Source organism: Temnothorax longispinosus, chromosome 9 (genome assembly GCF_030848805.1).
Source record: "Temnothorax longispinosus isolate EJ_2023e chromosome 9, Tlon_JGU_v1, whole genome shotgun sequence".
In the NCBI taxonomy this organism is placed as follows: Eukaryota; Metazoa; Arthropoda; class Insecta; order Hymenoptera; family Formicidae; genus Temnothorax; species Temnothorax longispinosus.
In genome coordinates this window covers 20,577,130-20,602,005 of record NC_092366.1, presented here as the reverse complement: position 1 = coordinate 20,602,005, position 24,876 = coordinate 20,577,130, and the positions used below count along the sequence as shown (strand labels likewise).

The window sequence follows — 24,876 nt, the reverse complement described above, 5'->3', positions numbered from 1 at the left end:
TTACGCGACGGATTGCGAGCGAGTCGTCATTAAACCCACATTAAACTAATTTCTCGCTTATCCCGCGAAGTTTCGATGCAGCTCGGGTGTAGCGTCGGATGCAGTTTTATAACGCGAATCCATCTCCGTCTGCCTGCACTTCAGCCGTGCAAACAGCCTCGCAAATGAGTTGTTCATTGCGAAAGTCGAAATCTCGAAACGTGAGTTTGTCAAGTGAAATTGTGAGACGTTTAAATCGGACGAACATGTCTCTGTAAATACATTTACTTTTGCAACATCTTTCTTTTTTATTTACAAGACAAGATATAGCTTCGCTGTTTAATAAATGAATCGACATATTCGAGAGGCTTCGATACAGTCTAGACAAAACCCATTATTTATTCATACAAAAGTCAGTCACTGAAATACATTTTAGCTGCCAGCATACAGGAAACTGACATGACATATTTAAACGTTTCGTCCTTTATCACCTTACTCTTTGTATACAATCTTAAAAGCGTTTATCACATTTAATGAAACAAAAGTATGTTTTTTGCCTTGTCAACGTTAAAGAAATTATAGTGAATTAAATTAAGGTGGAATCAATTTTTATATAACGCAAATTAAATTTTTATGTTTGAATGGAGAAACTGGTTGTCCTGTTCAACAACAAGATAAACTAAATTTACATCACGTCTTTTGATATAAATTGAACATATTTAATGCTAATATTGTATAATTTATTTAATTCATCATTACTTGTTAATGAAGATGTAATTTTAGGATTGACCTATGAGAGAGGGAAAAAAGAGAATATATATTAAGTATTAAAATACCGCGAGTATAACGTTAACATACGTATTCGCTCGTTATTGTACTGAGAAATGTAAAATACGTTCTGCTCTGTTGAGTAGTACTGTTCTCTAGTTTCTGCTATTTGTCCAAGGGCGAGTTAATTACAGCGGAATTTTAATTTTTATCACAGTGTTGATAATTCTGGTTACGCGCGTGGGTGTAATGAAAGGAGCAGACTGCGGAGGGGAGCGTTGTAGCGTACGGTGGTGTGGAACGCATTGTTCTCGCATCGTATAATAATACGGTGCATCTCGTAATGTCACGTGTAAAGCCGGGACCGTTTGCCGAGAGGGAGTAATAAAATTTTGTAATAAACATTCCTCGGCCGCGGCAACGCATTTCGGAAATGCCGAAACCGGCAAATTGGGTCGGAAACGCCGGGCGGATCGGGCGGATACACAGAATTCTCGCTCGAAACGCTAAATTTCGGACTCGGCCGCGAAACGAACTTTTGTCGCATCCTCGCGCGCGGTCGCCCATGCATATTCACGCATCGTATCGCCAGTGGCCCTCGCCGCTCGCGATCCTCGATTTTCGATCGATTGATTGATTCGGAATATTCGCGCTCATTCGCCGCTCGTCGAAAAATTCCCGGCATTTATAATATCGCGGCAGTTTACCTGCGGCTATAGGGACCTCGCAAAATGGAAAAGCGATCGATAAGCGCGCGACGAGCATTGCAAAACAGATGAAATCTCAGAACTGCACACTGCAGATCTGGCGAATCCCAGAATTTTTTTTTAATAAAGAGTTTTTTATATCTTTTATACAAGATACATATATTGTTTGTTATAAAAGAATTGTTTTTATACTTTGTCATTTTCTGCTTCTAAGTATCTTTAAACTTTCTTTATTTAAAAATTTTAAAAGAAAGAAACGCGTAAGAAAAAATTTCTCGAGGAACTGAAAGTTGCGGGGTCCGCGTTAGATCCGAGTATACTTTATTGTTATACGTTATACCAGAAAATGTGGACTTCTCTCGGATTAAAAGCGAGCTTTACCAACCTTAGTCAACTTTAATTCCGATTCTTTGTCTGTCTCTCCCTAGAAACATAAGTACAAAAGGATAAAGAAATTTTTTCCTTATTCTTGAAAAGATTGAGGAAGTACAAAGAAACTACGGCTGAAGTTAATTAACGTCGGCGGCTAGTTGTTATTTCAAAACGACAGCAAGCGTCAAATGAACTACACATTATGCGTCCCGTGGGAAATAACTTATTCTTTCTAGACGCGACGATATTTTTAGATCTAACTGCATGTGTAAATGTAGAATTACTGCTGCGACGGCAGCAACCACGTGAAAGAGGAGGAGCTCGTATAAATCTTAGAGAAATTTCCGGATTATTTTGCGAATAAACAAATTTCCGCGTTAACGTCGTAGGAAAGCAAATGGCTTATTGTTATATCCATGGCGTTTTGTCAACGTACGTTTCCATCGATAGATTAACAGAGATATCGGGGCCAGAGAACGCGAAACACGTTTGAATCGCGTAACCCTTGCACGTCCGTCACGTTTCGTATTCCGTGCAATGCATTGATATAGTTTTACGTGGAAATAAAAAAAAGAAGAAAGATATTGATAATCTGCGCATGGCGTCTGCGGAGGCTCATATAACATGCCATCGTGCTCTTTTGCGTTCTCTTTCTCTCTCTCTCTCTCTCTCTCTCTCTCTTTCTTTTTTTATTGCACGAGCGCTTATCTCTCTGGGGCATCGACGATTTTCCGGGCATTAAGTTCGCCCCGCGCGTATCTGAATACCCCTTTTTCTCGCCACGCTCAAAGCCGTTAAAACGTTGTATTCGCCGCGAAACGCATGCCTGCACTATAGAGCGCACTTTCCAAGCGTTCATCATTAAGTTTCTCGCAACACCCCTTGACCTCACGATCTACTTCGTTGGAATTTTGCCGCACACAGGGCAGTTTGCCATAAGATATCTTTCAACGACCGTATCGTTTCACAGTGCACCAACAACAACCATGGATATCGTGATAATAAAAGTGCTTTAGATAAGGAGTTGCATTATTTTTATAGCAAGGATAAAAAATAAAAGATAATAAAGTGCGAAAAAAGAAAGAATGGTGATAGCGGGTTAAGAAACTTTTTCATTGACACATATATACAAAGTGCTTTTAATATATTAATTTTACGATTTTATTCCGACACTTAATAAATGCTTGATTGATATACATATAAAGATCAATTGATTATTGAATAATGAAGACGTCTGGGAAGAGAGATCTCTAAACGTTTCTCGACACACCCACTGCTTTTCTTTGCCTGCAATTTATTATAACTACAAAGCTGTCCATTAACTGGTCGACGCGTCTTAAGACTCTCGTTATTGGAATAAAGATACCGCGAAAGAGAGAGTGACGCGAAAACGAGCGTGAGACGATAAATGCGGCGGTTTTCGTTGAGCGGAGAAAAATGTCGAGTATATTTATGAGCGGGCCAGCAGGGAGCTTTTCATAAATTATTAATGGCCGTAAATTTATGTCATTGCGAGGCCTAATGTCCGGGGTTGTTTTCCGCCGTCCGTGACAATTTTTTGCACGCGAAGGAGTGCGCGGTCCGGGAGGAATTAATTTATCAGACTTAACGACTAGAAGAAGCGGCCATACTTTAATCCACGGGGAACACCGAGGAGAGAGAGAGAGAGCTTCAGACGGTTGCGCTAGGATACAGGCCATCATCTTCTATCATCTCGCTTTACTCGGAAATACGCGCGCGTTCTGAATCATAAAAAACAAATCTCGGAAATCACAGTTTTGAAGACGTTTGTCGCTTTGTTCAGATCTCCGCTTCGTTTTTGCCATTACATTTTGACATGACATTCGATACTTGCATTTTAGCCAAATCAATTTAAGAGTTTTGTTAATCATTGATCAAGAAAGAGTGCTTGGGGTGTAGATTGGATGATGATCCATAAGAATTCACACAAGGTAATAACCTATTGCATCTGCATGACGATTATATTATTTATTCATGTCTAGCTTTTAACAAAAATTGCATTAAAATCGCGTTGGCTGAATTATTGTCGCGCCAAAGATAATAGATCGTTTTTCTCGAGCGTATACTCGAGAATATTAATACACGGCTGAGTGAAATTAATGCTCTCTTTGTAAACTCCTATAATGAAGCGTTTCCCCGTGGCCATCATCGACGCACTTCGATACACGTTCAGTTGCTCTCTCATCGGGTTAAGTGGGATGAGAAAATGGGCAGAACATCCTACCTAATGAAGAGGGCCTTACGGATGATGTGGTACTACACAGTCCCTACAGACGTATTCACGCTAATTAACATCAAAAAGCCAACTGAGCAAATCTACGCTAACTGCCGTCAGGCATTTGCATACTTATGCGGTTTGATGCGAATCCTGATATTCCTCGGCAACTCGCGATTCAGAGATTTTCCGGCTCATTATACTATGATATTACTCGAGTCTCGATAAGTTTCGTCTCGATTGCGCGAATTACTGCGAAAGCATTAAGAACGTTGTGCCGATAAATAAATCAAGATCGTTCTCTGAGAGAATTAACAATGTGGCGTTGGCGCAGTTACGGAGAGATCGAGCGAATATATGTTACTGGATTACTGGCGAGTTATAACGTTGTCTCTTCTTGTCTCTTCTCCTCTTTTACAATTAAATTAGAATATGGAACACTTTAGATCGGAGATTAAAAATGGGGGAGATGGGACTCGACGGGGATACGAAACGAATGCTCCAGATAAGTAGATTGCAGGAAACGTTTCGATAATCTTATAAATTAGGCACGTTTATATATATATATATATATATATATATATATATATATATATATATATAAACTAGTAAACTTCCACCTAGTTAATACACGAAATTGCTACATCAATTCGAAAGGATTACTTTCTATTATATCATAAATTAAGAACATCTTAATTTATGATATAATGATTATTTGATAGTATATTGATGATTGATAGAAAAGATCATGCTGTTTATAATTTTTTATTTCACGTTTAACATGCGTTTTCAGATTCTGTGTCATGTAAGATTCTGATTTTTTTTCTTTTTTTTCGAAGGTATAGAAATATTGAGAAGCAAAAGTTTTACCTTAAAAAGTTAAACCTTTTTTATTAATACAAGCAAAAGTCAACATTAAAATAGTGCAGATGACATTCGAATACTATTAACTTTTTAATCTTTACGTACATTCTATTTTCACGGCTACAATTAATTTGATAGTATGTTCGTGAGACGGACGACCTTTTCGTGGTTAACGCGCGTACGTTTCATTATTGGCCGTTGTCACGGCGAGCAAACTAGAGGAGAGTGTATCTTGAGGGAAAAAAGCAAACTACGAAAAACGGAAAAACGGGAAAACCGGCGGTGGAGTGAAACGCGGCCGCGCAATTGTGTCCTTGCATTATTTTCCGCCGACCATGTTTCGGCCTTTATTGCCCTCCGCCGTACTCGCCATAAACGTGTTTTCGCCGAAGGAAGTGGGCGTTTTCCTTTTCTAGAAAGGAGTAAGAGCGCAACCCGAACTTGTCTTGCTTCCTCGAGAAGGAGAGAAAGAGATAGATAGAGAGAGTGTGTGTGTGTGTGTGTGTGTGTGTGTGTGTGTGTGTGTGTGTGTGTGTGTGTGTGTGTGTGAGAGAGAGAGAGAGAGAGAGAGAGAGAGAGAGAGAGAGAGACTGCGGGTAGACCAGAATTCGTTCGGAATCGAGATGCAATATCGCGTTCCCCATAAAAGTGCGCCTGAGAAATACGCGAGCGCGGAAGTTTATGACCATCCGAAAGTTTGTTTATGCATATTTCAACGCTCGTGCCCAAATAGTCTTTCTCCCCTTTTCTCTCCGGCTCAAAATCGGAAGTGAGAACGGTGCCGTGTTGTAACTCGTTATCGGTATGCATTCGGTCGTCTGTCTTTTGTCTGTCGGTCGATATCGCCCGACGCCGACGCTACGCAATATCGAAAAATATCGATGCATAATAATGAAGCTTTAAATATTGCACGTCGGCGCAATTTCAACGGCAATTACCGCGGAAAATCTTTTTAAGAGTCTGATAACGTTTACGGAGCTTGAACGTTTGCTCGCTGAAGTAAAGCTTTTTGCGCGGAAATGATTGAAGTCTGTTATAATAACTCGATAATATCGAGATGATATTACTCGGAGGTATTATTTATAGAGAAGGATATCGATCTTGAGGTGGATATATTGTTAAAATGTATCGTGGGTACAAAGGATTCAATTTCAATCTTTGCGCGACTGAATTTGTCCGTAATCATATTTTATCTTCCATTATGTAAACTATTCTAGCAGGGGATGCATATTACATTTTTTCTCTCTCCTTTCGCAGAAAATTTTAGAAGCCTACTTTCCAGTTTGGAATCTACTTTTTATATTACATAAGTAGAGAAGTCTACTTTATGTTACATAAAAGCGAGACGCATGCAAATGGATTGGAGATTCTTTCCTCGATGTAAAAAGGACAGCGGTTTCTATAATATATGATTCTATAATGGAAAATTGCACGAGTCACTTTAAAGCGATTTTGTCAAATTATCGGATGTTTTCGTTGCGAAGAGAAATCGCATCAACGTGGACAAATATTCTTTCTCTGGAAATATTTCGTGACGTTTATATATAGTTTGCGATACAATTTCGAATAGAATCATTTCGCCGTCGAGAAAATCGTAAGAGAAAGAACATCACATGGTCGCCATCGCTTCGAGAACTTATTTCGAAAAGAACGAAATTGTCTGAGCGTGCAATTTCTTTATGTCACTTTTTTATGTCAAAGTTTTTAAAATAATGATTTCGCTGATAGATCATAAAGATACATTATATTGTATGTATTAAAAATATATTTCTATTGTTTTTTATTAGTAAAGAAATAGTTTGCTATAAAACATTTAATATTTTCTTACCATCTTGCTAAAATAATTTAGTATCTACATTTGGGGAATATATATTTCTTTTTTTTTTCGGTGCAAAAGAAAAAACCCACGATATTTGTCCACGGTAGTCCTGCATGCGCTCGTGCTTACTTCGTGGCGCATTTATTAACTTTTCGTCCATGCGTGCATCCAATATCCCGCGTAAACTCGGATAATCCGGATGCGAAGCGGCTCGCCGCGGCGTCCAGATGCAATCCGGCCCTCAAGTATTTCATTAGACGGATTTAAATCTCGTATTTCCCTACCGTGTAACCGCGGTACATTTACATGTAAATGCCGCGGTTCGCTTTAAGCCTTCGCATTTCCAGCCGTTTACGTCCGACCACCGTGAGTGACGCACCGCCATCAAATATTCTTCGCGGTTACTCTAGCCTGCTGCCGCATTATCTTCGTCCCTCCTGTTTCTCCTTTCGTCTTGCTTCTCGTCGCGAAATGGTCGCGAAGTTTCATCGCCGAGTACTCCTCCACGTCACTCATGCATTTATTCGTTCTAATTACGGGGAAGACCGCAGGGCGATCAGGAATTCTATCATCTTCCCTTCACGCCTCGGTCCGCGAGTCGAAATGTTATTCGCTCGTTTTTGGTAGCTAAAGGAAAACACAGACGTCTTATAGAAGCGGTTACGCAGAAAGAAAACTTCTGCGATATTCTCTCACGGGATGAATAAACTTTTCTCTTGTAGCTCGCGTTGCATTCAACCGGCGGGTGAGCGGGGCGTATAACCGGCGAGGGAAAATAAGTCACGGCGACGTTGTTACGGCGGAGAATAAGGAACAAGTCGCCAAGTGCGTCTTTGGGAACAGTCGTAATATTATAATGACGCCGTTGGCATGCGGTGCTTATTGTTAGGGAGAATGAATTCGCAGATCTTTCTTTACCGGCGTGGCGTCGCTATTAAATGAGACGCTGAATAATCGCATGTTACTCGGAAAACATTTGATAGTACTCCGATTGTTAAATATAGAAAAAAGGCACTCTTATATTACATAATATGAGCAATCGATTGAGCCTATTAAAAATTTCATTTGTTTAGCCGGATTTTAGATGTGATAATCATGCTTCCGCTCGACTCGATGGTTCAGGTATATATATATATTTTTTTTGTCTCGCGGGCACGTATATTTAGCGCGAGACACAGTGCCGTGTCTCTTGATGAATCTATAAAAAATTCTCTAAAATAGGTACTTAACATAGGTAATTAAGTATTTCTTTATTCACCTATATTGCATTAATATAATTTACATTTTGGTGAACACGAAACGTATATTATAGATTTCCACATTCGAGAATCTATCTTGAGCTTTGACTCATTTAAGAAGAGGAGAATATATCTCCAACTTATTTTTGTATATTTATCAGAATTCTTATATTGTTTCTTAAAGGAATAATCGGATAGAAATTTACGTGTCTTTCCTGTAAAAGCTCATATTAATTTCAATTTTTTACTTTTCAGTGACGGTAATAAAAATATCTTGTACATTTTATTTCCATAAGAAGAACGATATCTATAATAGAGACGTCTTTTTCTATATTTTGTATAATTTGTGTTGGCTCTCTGCTAACAAATTGCGTTAGCAAAATTGCATTTCTGTAAGATTGCGTGGATTCATGCTTTAATTAATATATCATTCTGCTCGTTAAAATTTCGTTGTAATTCGATTGATTCTCATTTGGATCTTAACTGGATATTTTATGGCAGCAGTTTCTGCCGCGAGGTAGAAGATGATATGCATGTTTACGTGGAATTGCTAGGAAAAATTGTCGCGAGAAAATTACTCGTCGGACGAGCTTTTTCAACAAACTAGCTAAGTTCGCTTCAAGTTTCGTGACAAAAATGTCGTAGCCAGTTCTCGGAATACTGCCGGGTATATAGGACGTCCTGGACCCTGTAAATCTTCCACTGTGAATTCTTTTACCAGTTGATGAAAATATTAAGTCAGCTCACTATTTTTGTCTAGTATTTTAGCTTTAACATTAAAATTATTTTTATACATAGATATAATAATTAAATTATAAACATGATATTAAAGTTTACTTGAGGTCAAATGCAAAATAAAATTTTATTTCTGAAGTTTAATTCTCAGAAATTGAAATTTATATCTTATCAATTGATTAAATTATTAATTACCTAATAATTTTTCAGTATTTTTGTTTAAAAAAATCAATTTTTAATTAGTCACAGCATCAACAGGACTTGGCAGAATTTCGAATACTGTGCTGTTTAAACAATAGCGTACGAGAAAGTAGTTAAAGGTGTAATATATATGTGCGTTAAACAAATTTACTATCGCCGAATTAATTCGCTCCGCATCGTACACCATGTGCGTTTCTACACCATGTGCAGCTTGAGTTCCTCTTATAGGATACATGTATTCCATCGTAAATTTCGCTAGGTGACCTGGATCTCTGCGGTGCACCAGGATAACCTGGTTGCTGACTTAATTTTACAAAGCGGCTTTAAACGTTTGTTATTTCGGGACGCCTCTTTAATGCTTCGCCATTGCAACGCGGTCGCTCTGACTTTACAAAGTGACACTGATAACGACTACTTTAAATTGTACGATTTGTTGTGTATACGGTACATCCTACTTGCAAATTATGTTAATTTTTAGTCTTAAATTATTTTGAGTTATATTGAATAATAAATTACTAAAAATGAGTAGAAATAAATAGATAAGTAGTTTGAAATATAATAGCGAGAGATAGATAATGTTAAAATTTAAACAATTGTGACATATTATGCGTGGAGATCTTCATCGTTAAAAATTCAAAGAATGGAGATGTCGGAAATAAATAAATGATCCATACAGCCAATATATGATTTTATACACAAGGACTAGTTCTTTTTCTTATAAGCTTTCCATATGCAAAGCTAAGTTATTCTAATACCTTTGAAAATGCTTTTGTTATCGAAAGAACAGACATTACGACGAATATTTACGATACCTCGTGTACCTCACAGAATCTTGATGAAAGAACGCGCAAGCGAAACGCGCGCGTTGGGAATCATATCGCGTGGATGGAGAAAGGAAATTGGAATCAAGAAAAAAAAAATGCAAAATCTGCAACGCGTGGTGAAATCGCGATAGAAAGCGGCGACGAGAGAAGTTTGCCACAACGGCATCAAGAGGAAACCCGCGTCGCACTTCCTAAGGACCCATACCGCCGTGCTGTAACAAGATCTTTTCTCGATCGATCGAGCGCATGGCGCTCGTTTATCACGGAGCGGACTTTTTGCACACTCGATATCGCGCCGATATCTCGCTTTTCAACGGGGAGCGTCGCGACGCGATGCGACGCGTCGTGTGGATTACACGATCGCCGATCGTGACTCGCGGAAATGTCACACCAAAAAGTCGACGGCGGGATCCCGACGATAATTTACGGCGAGTATCCTATCCACCACGTGCGAACAATGCGAAGCGGATCGTGATGTGGGCGGCGAAATTTTATGTCGCGCGGCGGTTACGGTCGTGGTCGCGATAAAATTCGTCGCCGTGCGTTGCAATTCACTTTATTCCGCAATTCACTACAACGGCGTTAATTATTGCGTCCATTAAAACGGGACGAAGATAACAATCGTCATCGCGCGCTCATGTAGAAACGAATGTTCGGGTTTCGCGTTCAAGTCTATAGCTTTGTGTTATCATAGGGAATGTCGCGTAGTTTCACGTGACGCGGATCCGCATTGACGTGGATTAGCATCCATCGTATCTGTGTTTAATTGAATCCGGTCAGTTTGTATCTGATGTGTTTTGTGTATAGCATGGCATATGCATAGATATTAGCTTTCGATGAATAACGCGAGAAATGATATTTAATCATAAGCAAATATTCAATTACAACCGACGCGAGATACACGTATCACGTATCTTGCGTTTACATTTTCGTCAGTCGGATCAATATTGCGTCAACATTTCATTATTGTACTAATATTCGATTATACCGCAGCGGTGTTTTATTTTATCCCGGACGACGCGGGCGCTGTTTTCGACAAGATCGATCACACATATAGGTATACGGTATAGTCTGCGAAAATAGTTTGTTTTCTGCGTTACGACCTTTATATTTGAGCGATTCGTTTAGCGAACTATTAAAACGGAAATGATTCAATAATGCACTGAGAGAATCGCGCTGTGTAAATAATTCTCGGCAACGAAAGTCTCGGAGAGATCGATCGTCTCTCCCTCGCGAACTCTCGAGAGGGCGGGTCAAGGCAGAAGAAAGAAATAATCCTTTATTGGAGTACTTTAACTCGATCTTTCGGAAGAGAAGTGCCCCAGAGTACGTCGGAAAATAGCGAGGGAAAGTGGTAAATTTTCGTATAAATTGTTGGTAGAGTGGACACGATGGTTTTCTGTAAAATACGCGTGTATGCCGCAGTTGGTCGACGGCACATTTTTTTTCGCGGATGAAGCTCTCTTGGACGATCTGTTTCGTTTCGTTGACATTTAAATAAACTGTGATATATTCGCGATGCGCCGCTCCCAGCTCTATCGTTCTTCCCTTAATTCCCTTAATATTTAAACACGGCAGAGGGAAGGCTATATATACTGTCTGTTTATCTGTTTTTTTTTTTAATTGATGTTGTGAGACTACATTGTTGTTTTTTGTCTATACTCGTATTTTAATCAATCTAATCTATTTGCTTTACGATATAAAATGCATTTAAGTTTATTTCTTATTTATTATGTATATATAGCTTACTGTATTTTTTTTATAAAGCTTTTAAAGTTTGCTATAACATTATTGAAAAAAAAATTTTTTAAAGGTCAAATACTTTATATATTTATGTAGAATTACGTTGATGAAAACAAATGCATTTTTTAATACAACAAAATATGCAAAGAGTAGCAGAATAATGTGCGACACTCTATATAATTATGTACAACAGGATTCATTGTCAGTTTTATTATAATTCGGTCGATTAATCTCCACAAATCACAATTCGATAAAACTATGACATTCGCTTCTCTTTGAAACTGATCGTAGATTGATCGAGGAAGGATTCTTGCACCAATCTCAATATCTCGGTTTTCCAATCTTTTGAGGGAAGCGCGGCAATAACAATGAAACTCCTTGAACGATTACGAGAAAGCACAGGTGCATTCTGTTATCACTTCCGGTCGATCGAGTGGTCTATTGAGACCCCGCCGCGGATCTTGATCAAGACTCGAATAAAGTGGATCTAAGAAAGCAAGATTCTTCTCTCTCTCTCTCTCTCTCTCTCTCTCTCTCCCTCTCTCTCTCTCTCTCGATTTCCGCGCCGCGCCGGTGTCTTCTCTCTGAACTATAATCGTGATCGACGCGATTCTCTACTATAATTTCTTTTTCAGTTTTATGTAATTTTATTCAAGATATTTTAAGAAAAAAAGAGATATTTGCGATTAAAAGACATTTTACTGTCACTCAATAGCAATTTATGTATTTCACAAAAATGTTGAAAGTGGATATTTTAAATATAACGTTTCGTCTTTTTTCACGAAAATTACATCTTTTACACTAATAGGATCAAAGTTTAAATACGAAATGTCTTACAAAATTTATCATTGATCCACTTTTTTAGTTTTTACTCGAAATATAAATTTTGACTGCGAAACAGAAATTTTCTCTTATTTTTCTGCCCGCGGATGGACATTGATCTTAAACGAATATATATCGCTGCTGTTTTATGTTCGCGAGGTTATTAACTGAGGCAATTGCTACACGGATATTCCATTACGGTGTACAGAGCATCTGTCCATTTCATTTATGTCGCTGCCACTTTTTTCTTCGACCATATCACGCGCGGTAAAAAAATTCTTTTCGTGTATAAGAACGCCGTGAGCGAACATATCTGATTCTGTCATAAACTAGGACGACAATATTGACACTGCTATCACATGCTACTAGCTTTGTCTACTACATCGACTATTTGTCTATTATGTCGACTATTACATCGACAAATATTATCACAGTTTAAATCTACAATCAATTTAAAACAAACGTATCTTTGAAAGTTTGTCAATTCTTTCGCTGAAAAAGTCTATCCATAAAGGATAATACGTACTTTTTTAAAACGTGAAATTTTTAAGAAATATGTGGCAAACGTGCTGTGGATGAATGTACTTTGGCATTGAAATGAAAAACTCTTAATTTTTGTATAAAAATAGTTTTTATTAATTTTCTGGTTTTATGCAATTAAAATTTTTTTAAGATTGAATATCTTAGCATTGATCTACTACATAGAGAGTTTTTTTGATTATTTTTAAAAAGATATGTCAGTTCCCCGCGTAAATTGCCAACCAAATTTCCATTTAGATCTGACACATATAACACAGCATAATTTACATCAGATAAATATAGAAGCGTTTGAATATCGACTGAAGTGGGATAAATTCTTCGAAATCTCCATTTCGCTCGTAACGACGGGACTTTATAGTCCTTGTCGAACGTATTACCGTTTTGCGAGGCTTATCCATGATACGATTATCCGAAACAACTGCAGTTCGCGTATCCATTACCACATACATGGTTATCTGCATGCATCTCAGGAACGTAACTTTCTATTGTAGCCATTGAGTTGCGCGGTTATGGAAAGTATTTATTTCAAGTTATATGTATTTCAAGTTTTATGTCGGCCCAATTGTTTTTTAGGACAGTAATTTTTTCGTATTTTTAGTTATTTGAAATTAGAAATTATTATTGAGATAATACTTGATGAGTATATTTGGCTATTTTTAAAAATTAATACTCGATAATATTTTATAACATTAATTTAATTCATAATTAATAATATATTTAACTTATAATTAATTTTATTAATAATGTAAATGCAGAGACACTACGTAATTTCTGTGATATTATACAGTATTTAGGAAACTGTATTTACTTGCAGTGAATTGTAATATTAAAATATATTTTCAACGAAAAAATTACATCAATTCTACGAAAATTTTATGTTACATTGCATTAGTCGATTTTCAATTTGCAGCTTTTTCCATTCTTGTGTGACACAATAATGTTATATTGGAAGTATAATACTTATTTTCGCGATTCCATGCATATGCAAGTATTCGTGTATACCTACAATAATTACACAATTTTTTCATCGCGCGGATATTACCAGTTTCGTATTTTATTATCGCCGCGCATAGCCTCTGTTTTTCCAGCGACTCTGAAAATTCGATAAGATGAAAGGCACCTCGTAAGCGATACGGAAATATGGGGGAAACGTGATGCTGTCTGAAAATATTGGGCGTGTGTGCTCGGAATTTCGGGGCAACTGCTATATTGCGAACGTGTGTAGTTACCACCGTGTCAGAGCAATTGATTGCCGAGGGGTTGTACGAAAGAGTGCATGCGTTAAAACTAAAATTGGGATCTCAGTCAAAGAATGGCATGTGTGCACACATGTGCTTTAAAATATATAAACTGAACAAAATATATAGTGAATGCTTTTCTTCCTGAATATATTCATCGCGCGTATTTGCATTTTTACAAATTCATCATCAAAGTTCAATAAAGTTACTTTTTCGAGCAGAGCTGATTTTTTATGCATTTTGTTTCAATTTATATATCTTCTGCACCTTTCTGTCTTTCTTCACGCGAACCCAAGGATGCGAGTTTTCATACGATTGTTCTGAGAAGGATACGCGAAGGTTTACGGCGCTCGAACCTCTGAAAAGGACTTCGCTGAATGATTTATTATTTAACTGACCTCGATTCGGCCAGCCTTTTTCATCTGACTTTTTTTCTGTCTATGATCCTCTAACCGTTGCCTTGCTCGTTACTTCTGGCGTACCTTCCGGTTTTACTTTTCTTCCCATTTGAATTTTATGGTCTCGAGACGTTGTTAGCGCCATTCAGTTTTCCAATCTAATACACTAAACCTTTGTTTTAGTTTATTTAGCGATATCGTAAGATTTTAGGATGTCGAAAAAGCCAATACACGTGCATGATGATTTTCTTAAAAGCATGATCGAATATTTGCATATTTTTTAATACGAATTTTAACACGAACGTGCCTTCACAACATTATATTAGAATATTTATCAATAAATCGTGATAAAATTATCAGGACAATAAATTTGTATGTTGTATATAAATCCAAATGGACTACACTTTTTAACAAGATTTTAACATTTTAGGATTAGCTGCGAAGATATTTAATGTTGAATAAGAATCGTAAAAAAATAATAACATCTTATTAAACTTTTGTCTAGGGAAATCAGTAGAAAGAAAGAGCTGTGGGGAAAATGTGTGACGTCTTTCATTTTGCGCAACGTTTGCTTATTTCTTGAGAAACAAAAAGACGATTTATTTTTTACGACAAAAAGTTTTGAGTATTTCTAGTTGAAGTTATAATGAAATTGCGAAGAATTTCTCTTATACGTTACCTTTCGAGTTGAGTTCATTAATTCTGATAATAGGCAAAACGGAAAGCTTTAACTGTACAAGCACATTTTCATTATATCATACTACAAATTTAGTGGCGGATGTTGCGATTTATCAAGGCCGCATTTATCATCCGTAGTGCGAAGCTATTTATTATTTCCACCATAGGACTTCTCGACCAGGACTTCCGGAAGTTGTGCGCGGAGAATTCCCGAACGAAACTCGGTAAACGCTCGTCAAACTGTCCGGACTTTCTCGCCTGCTTGAAAAATAAAGGAAGGTAGTTAAAGCGAGGCCGCCGAGAGTGCCCTCCGCTAGATCAAGCGCAATTTAGAAATTTAATTTGAAAAGTTTCTAGGATTTACGGCCCACTCGGAAATGAAATCTGTGAACCCTCCATAAAGTCGTTAGCAAAAATCTAGAAATGTGATTTGATAAACAAAGGTTTCTTAAATCGAAAGTTCCTTTTTTACTCCAGAAAACGATAAACTTGCTACGTGAGATTAAATTTTTCCGACATAGTTTGGATTTATTTTCTCAAGCTCTATATGTCAGCTTTCATAAATACAAATCTTTAAAAAAAAAAAAAAAAAAACAAAGTATCATATATCGTGATTAAATTCAAACGAAATAAATTGCTCTCGGCTTACATCGTGCAGGATTGATATAGTGCGAGACGAGCGTCAGTGTCCGCAAATTCGCGCTAGCTCAAAGTCTGATAGCTTTTTCCAAACTAACGAAATGGACTTAGATAGAATATAGTGTTCTAATTACATTGCGTTATCAACATTTTCGGAGACCAAACTGCTTTTCAAATTCAATTGTCAAAAGTGATAGGTAATTTGGATATGTGATGTAATTATGAGGAAAAAGCAGTATGAATACTAATGCGTGTTTAATTGTGAATTAAATTAAAGTATATTTACATATCAATTATATATGAACAATACAAATTTTACGCTAATTTACGTAAAATTGCAATTATACACCGTTGCTCGTGAATATTTTTCTTTGAATATGGTTAACATTTTTTGCATCGTTACAAACATGAGTTTTATTCGTTCATGAAATTATGTTACAAGCGTTGTTATTTCAATTATGCGCTTTTAATTTAAGAAGTAATTAATTATATTACATAATTAATTGTTGAATGTCCATTTTATATTACCATTTATATATATTATAACTTATTGTTATGTAATTTGTCATAATTTGTCGTTACGTTAATGTAGTTAACATAACAATGAATCAACTTGCAAATGTTGATCTTTATCTTGTAATCTAAAGAGATAACGGCACAGTATTTTAATCTATATTTAAAATTTATATATTTTTATACTAAAATTTGTATTGTAATATATATAATGCACGCAATTTGCGTTCGGTAAAACCTATCTACTATAATATTACAAGTTGATATAAAATTGCAAATCCAAATTAAGTACTAACATTACGGGAAATCGTGACGCTTCCATCACGCGTAGTCACCGCCGTAGTCGCACGGGAAGTAATATTCATATTACCTACGTTCGCGACTTACGGCGATGGCGTTGATTTATGAGGGCCAATTTGCGCGCGATTGAAAGTTTGTAACGCAGCTGCAAGTGCCAGCTCGAATGTGTATGTGGCAATTCGATTAGTGTGTTACGTGTCGACGCGCCTAATTCGGAAGCCGAAAATGCTGCCGGTGCGCGCCCGGCGGAGGTTTTCGATTTCGATCACGGGATCCTCCTACGCGATAACTTCCATATATGCGACGGGTACATAGCACGCGCCCCACGGCCCTTCCAATTACAGTCGGTTTGCAGTTGCAGTTTCGTCTGCAGCAGTTGCGCCAGGTTGCACACACGGACCTGTCGAAATTCGTGAGATAGAATTTATGGCGCTATCCGTTTCGACGGTGGACGATTGATTGATCCGATCCCCGTTTGCAGTTCTTTCGTCTATTGACTTAGATTCAATCACGGAAATTCGCGCAAGTTTCGCAATCGCGAAGAAATCAAAGATTGCGAAAAAAAAAGAGAACAGCGGATTACCAGAGCGTGTATTTTGCGATATGTGGCGAACACACTGACCTAATTTTTAATAATATCGAGATCGGATTTTTCTTTGCTCTCTCTCTCTCTCTCCTAAGACGATATTTTCTTACCATCGAAAATGTTTCGGATAAACAGTACTGAAAAATTCACAGCACATCCTGCGCGATACATATATTCGTTCTTCGCGTACAGAATGCATCGCGCGGAATGTAATTTCGTTACATAAGCTTGCGCACGAGCAACCCGGACAGGCGAGAGCGAAAACGCGCTGACGGACGTTTCACGCCGCGCCGAAGTGTGGCATTTACCTACCACGATAAATACTCGACGAGACACTCGGCAGTGCGCCTTCAGGAAATAATAATCGCGATTTCTGACGTGCGCGCGCGCACACACACACGCGAGTACACAAGCCGCAACATTTTCCGCCGGCGAAGATAACCGTCAGGTGGAAGCCGCCGGTTATTTTCGTAGCCGCGTTATATCCGGGTCGTTAATTAATTCGCTCGAATGCGACCGAGCGGTCTCGTGAGAAATCGCGGCGGCACGTATGACGTACCTATACCGCTAACTGCGTTTCGCGTCGATTTGCGCAGCTGCAACTGTGAAAACCGCATTCTCGTGTGGCATAGCGGGCCCTTCAATTACTATCTCTCTCTCTTGCGAGACGCGGTTTCGCGTTCGCGACAGTAACGTGGTAACGTGGGTGCAGGGTAACAAGAGACGACATCGGAAATCGCGATGAAATTCTTATCCGGCGATTTTCGACGCCGATCCGCACGTCCGCGATTTCCATGCATTCTCTCGTGAAATCCCTCGGATGTCGGATGTCGTCGGGTTTTGGGCGTCTTATTGGATGTTGCGCATGAACGATGAGGGAGAGAATCTTCGACCTTCCGGTCAATCGATCGATTGCATGAAAAATAGGATAAAAAACGCGCGAGGCGCATCTTCCTCTTTTCGATGATAATACGCGCGGTCGATAGAGTTATAAGCGAGACTCGCTCGCGCGCGTTCTCCGAATCTAATTTAAATTCTCCGCGAGGAGCTCGTGCGGTGCCACTATTTTGGAAGCTGGTATGAAGTTGGACGTCTCAGTTATGCAGATTAAAGTGAATCTCAGGATTCAAGAGTGCGTAATATAATATCCTGAAGTGAATTTGAAGTAAATTTTGACGTTCCTTCCCGTGTCATACGTTGCAACTGTTTTGGTAAAAGACTTACATATATATATTGTTTCATTTGTTCTCGTCTAATTAGGTGCTAATTCCCGTGAAGGCAAAAAGAATTGAACAACGAGCACTTTTGTTAAGCTGATTTATTTATTTATAATGATGTAATATCCCATATAGGGTTTTACAATCGGCTCAATACTACTGCGTCAGTACTAGTTGTATACTGGCGCAGTATTGGGCAGATTGTAAAACCCTATATGGGATATATAGTACACAAGAAAAACTGTATCTAAATTCTTCTTTTGGTTTTGCAGGTCCAACTATCGCGCCAAAACGCCACATCGAATAGCACATATTGTAAGTAGCCAGTAAAATTTTATTAAACACTATTTTGCAATTAAGACCATTATTATCAGCGCACTAAAAATTATTGAATATAATATTGGAAATTATTATTAAACGTATTATTTAGCATGATATTCATTAAATCGAATATCGATGGTGCTACAAGTATGAAACAAGTCGTTGAAGACATTTATTAAACATTTAATATGTTATAAACAAGTGTTATTCATTCAATTAAAATGATTAGAACCTCTGTACGACTGCTGAAATCCATGCGGTTTAATATTCTGTTCAATACGTACAGCATTTTATGCGTAAACGATTTTAAAGGGATAATGCGGATGATGGAAAATGATTTCCTTTCGGCGTCGACGTAATCCAGTGCTTGAGTAATTTTTAATCCTTTGCGCATTTAATCTGGCTTGATCCTGGGATGAGTTTAGAGAACGCTTTCTCGTTATAGAGTTGGTATATCGATTTTTCCGTGGACCGTCCCGTAAAAAGTTTAATTTGATCCTATCATCTTTGCTTAAAGTAAAATAAGAAAGATCGACCTATTATATATAATACGGTAGACTATTAGATTGAATACGTATTAAAAAATCGATGAAATACATACCTATCCTATAAATATTCAATTAGATCGTAAGCGTGCTATCAGGCTAAAGTCTGAGATTTAATGCGCACACAGAGTAGATATTCTTTTTATACAGATAATAAAGAATGTTTTTATGTAATAGCCGCCACAAAGCAGTCTCGTTATTCGTTTCTAGAAATTAGCGTTAATTAGTGCGGAAAGAAGACCTTTTCTTCTTTTATCTTTTATATGATTTAAAAATTATTAATGTTTGTGCAAGTATATATATATGCATTATATAGTTAAGATAAAATTAACTTTAATTCATCAAAGATTCTTTGTGATTAAAATCGGGTTTGATGATTCTGCAGCACTGTACAGTCTACAGTAACTTACTTAACGAGTTTGGAGTACTGTATGGGAATTTTTTTGCTATTATGCAAATATAATAACTACGTTAAAATAACATTGGAGATATTCATATTGTTGAAAGTATCAATTGAATGAAAGGTTATCTCTTCAATATGGAAATATGTATTGGAGGAACAAAAACACCTGATAATTATTCGAATATAGAGCATCACAAATGTATTTTCCTTCCTTTAAAAGTGCTGTATTGTTATACTATCTTTTTTTGTCCAATAACAATAAGATTAAATTTTAAATATAGAAACTGTTAATTTGCAATTTATCTTATAAGCTTCCTTAAAAAGAGATATGATATTTTATAATATTGTATCTTTGTAATACCACAAATTATTGAGATTATACAATAATTTTCGAATTGTAAGGTCAAAGGTTAATAATATCACATAGAATTCACTTAGATCTATAACTATTTTTACACGCGTATCGATTTGTCACATTCATATTAATTTTCATAGCATAAGTACTTAATCTACTATTCTGATGGTTTTATTTTTTTATTTTATGTATGTAAATGTGTGTTACATTACAGCAATCAGTCGATATTGACAACATGAGTATTAATAGGAGATTTTAAATACGCAAATTATTTAATTTTGAAGTCCGTTATGGGTATTTGTAATTGTATAATTCACGCCAGATTTCAGGGTAGAATTTTAATTATAACTTTATATGTCATGCATTTTGATATCAATTTAAAGATTCAATATATTTTAATTATATTTTATATATGTGCGTATCCCGATTTTTTAAATGTTTGATAATTAATATAAATGTAGCGATAATTACGTGTTTCTTTAACGATAGTTGGATTTTAGTATACGTTTCACGTATATCTCTCGTGCATTCAAAAGCATCGCGCTCTCTCGACGTTTTAAACGTAATTTATCTGCTGTTTCCGGATTAAGAACGCGCGATAATGAACGAATCACCGACTCGAGTCTAGAACGAAACTTTGTAAAAAGCTTATCGCAAGCTTGGATATCGCAAGCTGGGATAATTAATTGGAAATATACGGAGCAGAACGACATTAAATATTTCATAATAGTAAATATTTTACAGCGGTGACAAGTTGGCTGGCGCGCGACGTTTGTTTTTGCGCGACGTACGGTGCGTTGCGCTGTGTATTTACGCAAGGTCTCCACGGTATCATTCGCACAATGGGATTCGATCCAGCAGGCAACGGCGCGAGTCGCTCCGCATTACATTATTATCTATCGAAACGCGATTATTCTCGACGATTATTAAAATTATTAATCGCTAGTTTGCGCAACTCTTACAGCTGATAACTTGTAAGCATATCGAAACGATCGTTATTTATCCAAATATAGTAATAATGCGATTCAGATATTTCGCGCAATTTATGTATTCGAGATAGGAATCGAGAGAATTAAAAGTGACGGAGAGAATTAAAAATTATAGATTGTCGCTTTATATAGGATTTACGACCGATGCTTATTTTTTTATTAACTTCTTTCCTTTACTCGGATTTGAAAATATACCGTATCACTTTCGAAGTTTTCGTTATACGGTTAACGTCGGGAGTGAAAAGAACCGCGCAATCGTGTTTTCGCGAGTGCAATGAAGAAACCTGAGAGGAAGAAGCGGTCTGACTTGTGAGAGGTATTTAACAGGATCGGGTTTAACAGCGGATCACAAGGTGAATGATTTACAATTTATTATCTCACTCTCTTATTATCGAATTAAGCGTTTTAATTATTTTATGCGCATCGTATCATATCGTTACATTGACCAACTTGCGCTTACAACTCAAAAAATATTACTATATATTAGTAGTAATATTATAATATGATTTCTACAGTTTTATAGGATCTTTAATTCCAATTATAATATTATACGCTTTTAAAGTATTACACGACAGTTGCGAGAGAAACTCTGTTTAGAAAACGATTCCGATCAAATAACAATAAATCGATTAAAACAAGTGACCAAATATGGAGCCTCCAATGGCACACAGGTGGATAAAAATCCGCGTTAACGATCGCGTCATAAAAGGAGACGGAACAGGAAAGTGGCCGACAGTAGCAGCAGCTGGGTACGACGCACCAAATCCGGGCGGGAAGAAAACTAGCTTAATCCTCTTACGTCCGTCGCAGGGCCACTGCCGGAAAATGGCGTTTTTTGCTTGACCTTAAACTTGACAGTAACACGCGAGCATCGCGCATGCTGAAATACGCGAAAAGTCGGCGACAATTTTTCTTCAAATACAAAGTAACTGTAAGTGTAGTTTTTCCAAAATGCAAAATCACACGAGAAAGCGAACGCGTAAGCGTATCGTGTAAAAATCTTTTTATTTTGATTGAAATTTAACTGTCGGAAGAATAAAAATATTTACAGAAGTGAATATATCCCGACGAAATGAATTATTTTATAGTATTATGAAGGAACATAAGGAATTATAATGCGTTTCATAATAATGTCCACACAATGTAATAATGTTAATATTGATTTATATTTGGCTTGCAGTTTTTGATTTATGTGAGTATAGATAGGTCTTTAGTCTTTATAAAAAATAGTTTATCTCCTCTTCCGTCTGAAAGTTATAATTAATTACTCGTCGCGTTAAAAGGGTGTAGGGATCGATTAACATGTTGAGATCGTTGAACCAAGCGCGATGAAATAAAGAGAACGAAAATTGTAGCGACCGAAGGAAGTTTCTATTTTCGTGCTCGCTCTTTTCCGTCCTTGTCATAAAAAATTTACTAGATTTTTTGTACAAGAGAATTTTAATTTTCATGCTGAATTGGAAGTTGGAAATTAAACGAACATTTCGAAGTAAGGCATTGTCGGGCGAGTTGTCGCTGAAGTTGTTTTAGTTTTACGTATTTCCGTCCAGCGCACAGTATAAACTTAATCTTCGCGGGATAAAGAAAAGGAATATTAAAAGTTTCAGTAATATCACATAGCGGAGGCTCCTTCGCTTGTTGTTTCGAATGTAAAAAGACGCTAATTACGTGTGCGACTTTGATACATTTTAATCTGGTGACACGATGAGAATTAAAAATTACACGAAATAAAAGAGAATAAGATATTTAACAAATATATTTATATCTTTTAGATTTTTAATAAATTCAGAAACAATTGCTTTCATAAAAATTAATGAAACTTTTACGTGATTACTGCATAAAATTTGTTAATGCGAGTACGTGACGCGGACGTTTTTAATTTAATTATCGTGGAAGGAGATCTGGGGAAAAAGTCCGTAAATCTCGTGCTGTTACGTAACGGGGACATAGGGAATACACTACGGGGCAGACACTCACGAAAATAACTTTCAAAGCTATGTAGAAGCGCAAACGTGAGTATTTTACAATCTCGTGGATGAGGCACGGATCTTGAATACTGGCGAGTTGGATCCAAAAAGTTGACACTTTTTACAAGAGAAACGTGCTGTATTACTCGTAAACAGTTTTCATTTTGCAACTACCGGATAATTCTGTCAGTTATTTATAATCATATTCTGATAACATGAGACATCTTCGATTACATTGTAGGACGTACCTTCTTATACTTTTTAAAGAAGTTTTTTGTACATGTAATAAACAGACATGTTATAACGTACGATAACATTTTAATGAAACTAGAAATTTTACGGTAAGAAGATGTTGAATTAATTACACGGGCGAGGATGAAAAATAAATTCTGCGCTTCCGTCAGCTCTGGCGGCGGCGTTCCATTAAATTTATACCTCTACTTGGTTCTTTTATATTTCGTCTTGTACGAATTTTTAAATTTTTGCGAAACCGCGAAGGGAACTCATCCCACCGCCTCTCCGCGGGTCGTTTCCTTTCTCGTCGGGACACCCTTAAATCTTATCGCGCAGCAGCAGTCCGGCGGATAGAGGCCTCGAGGTCGGAATTGAAAACGCATCGGTGACGCAAGAGGGCAAGCCCCCGAGAAGAGATTCGCAAGATCGTAGGTGAGTAGGCGGTATTGGGCAAAGCCATCTCGAGGGGAGGGATTTCCTGGGAGAAAATCGTGCGATTGAATTAGAATCGAGGATATCCGGAGTATTTCTGGAGACGTGAAAAAGGAGACAAAAAGGAGAAGGATACAGGATGGAGTGCGTGTGTCTGTATATGTATATACATGTGAAGAAAGAAAAGAGGACAGGTCGCGTGAAAAGCCAGTCGTGGGAAAAGCGAAAAGTGCTCGACGAAAATTCAATGCGCGCGTCTCGACGATGCGAAACGGATTATCAAGGAAAAATATTTTAATAATTTTACGCAAGGATATTTCTCTAACGAGAAATGTTTTAATAATTTTGTAGATGCATACGAATATCGAGCGGAAAAAATTGTGATAAATGAGAAATGCGCATTCGCGACTGAGTGCAGTTTGAAGAGTGTGAGAATTTGCATATGATAGTATTTTATGTTTAATTGCTGCAAACGATCTTAGCTTAGCTTGATCTCATAAAATCAATTCTGATGAATAAATCTATTAAGAATGATTGAAATAATAGTTTGAAATATAAATAATATATTTATTTAAAATAAGAATAAAAGAGGAAAGTTTTAATTATTATTAACTAAGCAAGTAGATAATAAAAAAGTAAGTTAATATCGATTAAGATTTTAAAAGCACAAATGGAAAAGAAAGCTATTATAAATCGTCTGGATGAAAAGGGATTTTATATAGTTTAAAACACACATGAATCATCGATTATTAAACGAATTTGCCGGTCTCTTATTTGACATCATTGTAATCACGATTATAATTATGATTGTATGGGTATGTGATTATATACTGCCTGTGTGCGATAAAGCCGCAGTTGTCACGTTAATTATGAATAACAACGCGAATCAATCCTCGTAGAATTATTGCATAACGGTATCATCGGTATAAATTGTATGCACATACAATGAAATCTTGAAAACGTATTATGAAACGTATTATGAAACGCATATAATTACATCTCTGGAAGGTAAAATCTATTATTCTAGAAAATAGCGTTGCGGCATTACTTTTTATGCTTCCTTTTCGCGTGTATGCTAGGAATTCTTTCCGGACTGAAAAATTTTGCTTATGCAGCAAAAGCTTTTTCAAATTTTGCTTACCAGCAGACAAGGAATCTAAGTCAAACGCTAGATTAGACGGGCGATTAAAAAGAGCCATATCACGTGACATTA

General features: G+C 37.0%; 1 protein-coding gene across 1 annotated transcript in view; it reads left to right on the top strand.

The window, feature by feature from the left end:
- Window positions 1-24,876, top strand: part of LOC139819386 (RNA binding protein fox-1 homolog 2) — a 255,553-nt gene that overhangs the window by 74,895 nt on the left and 155,782 nt on the right. Inside the window, exon 3 of the mRNA XM_071788685.1 lies at window positions 18,690-18,732. The gene's annotated coding sequence lies outside the window, so the exon portion shown is untranslated. The remainder of the gene's footprint in view (window positions 1-18,689; window positions 18,733-24,876) is intronic.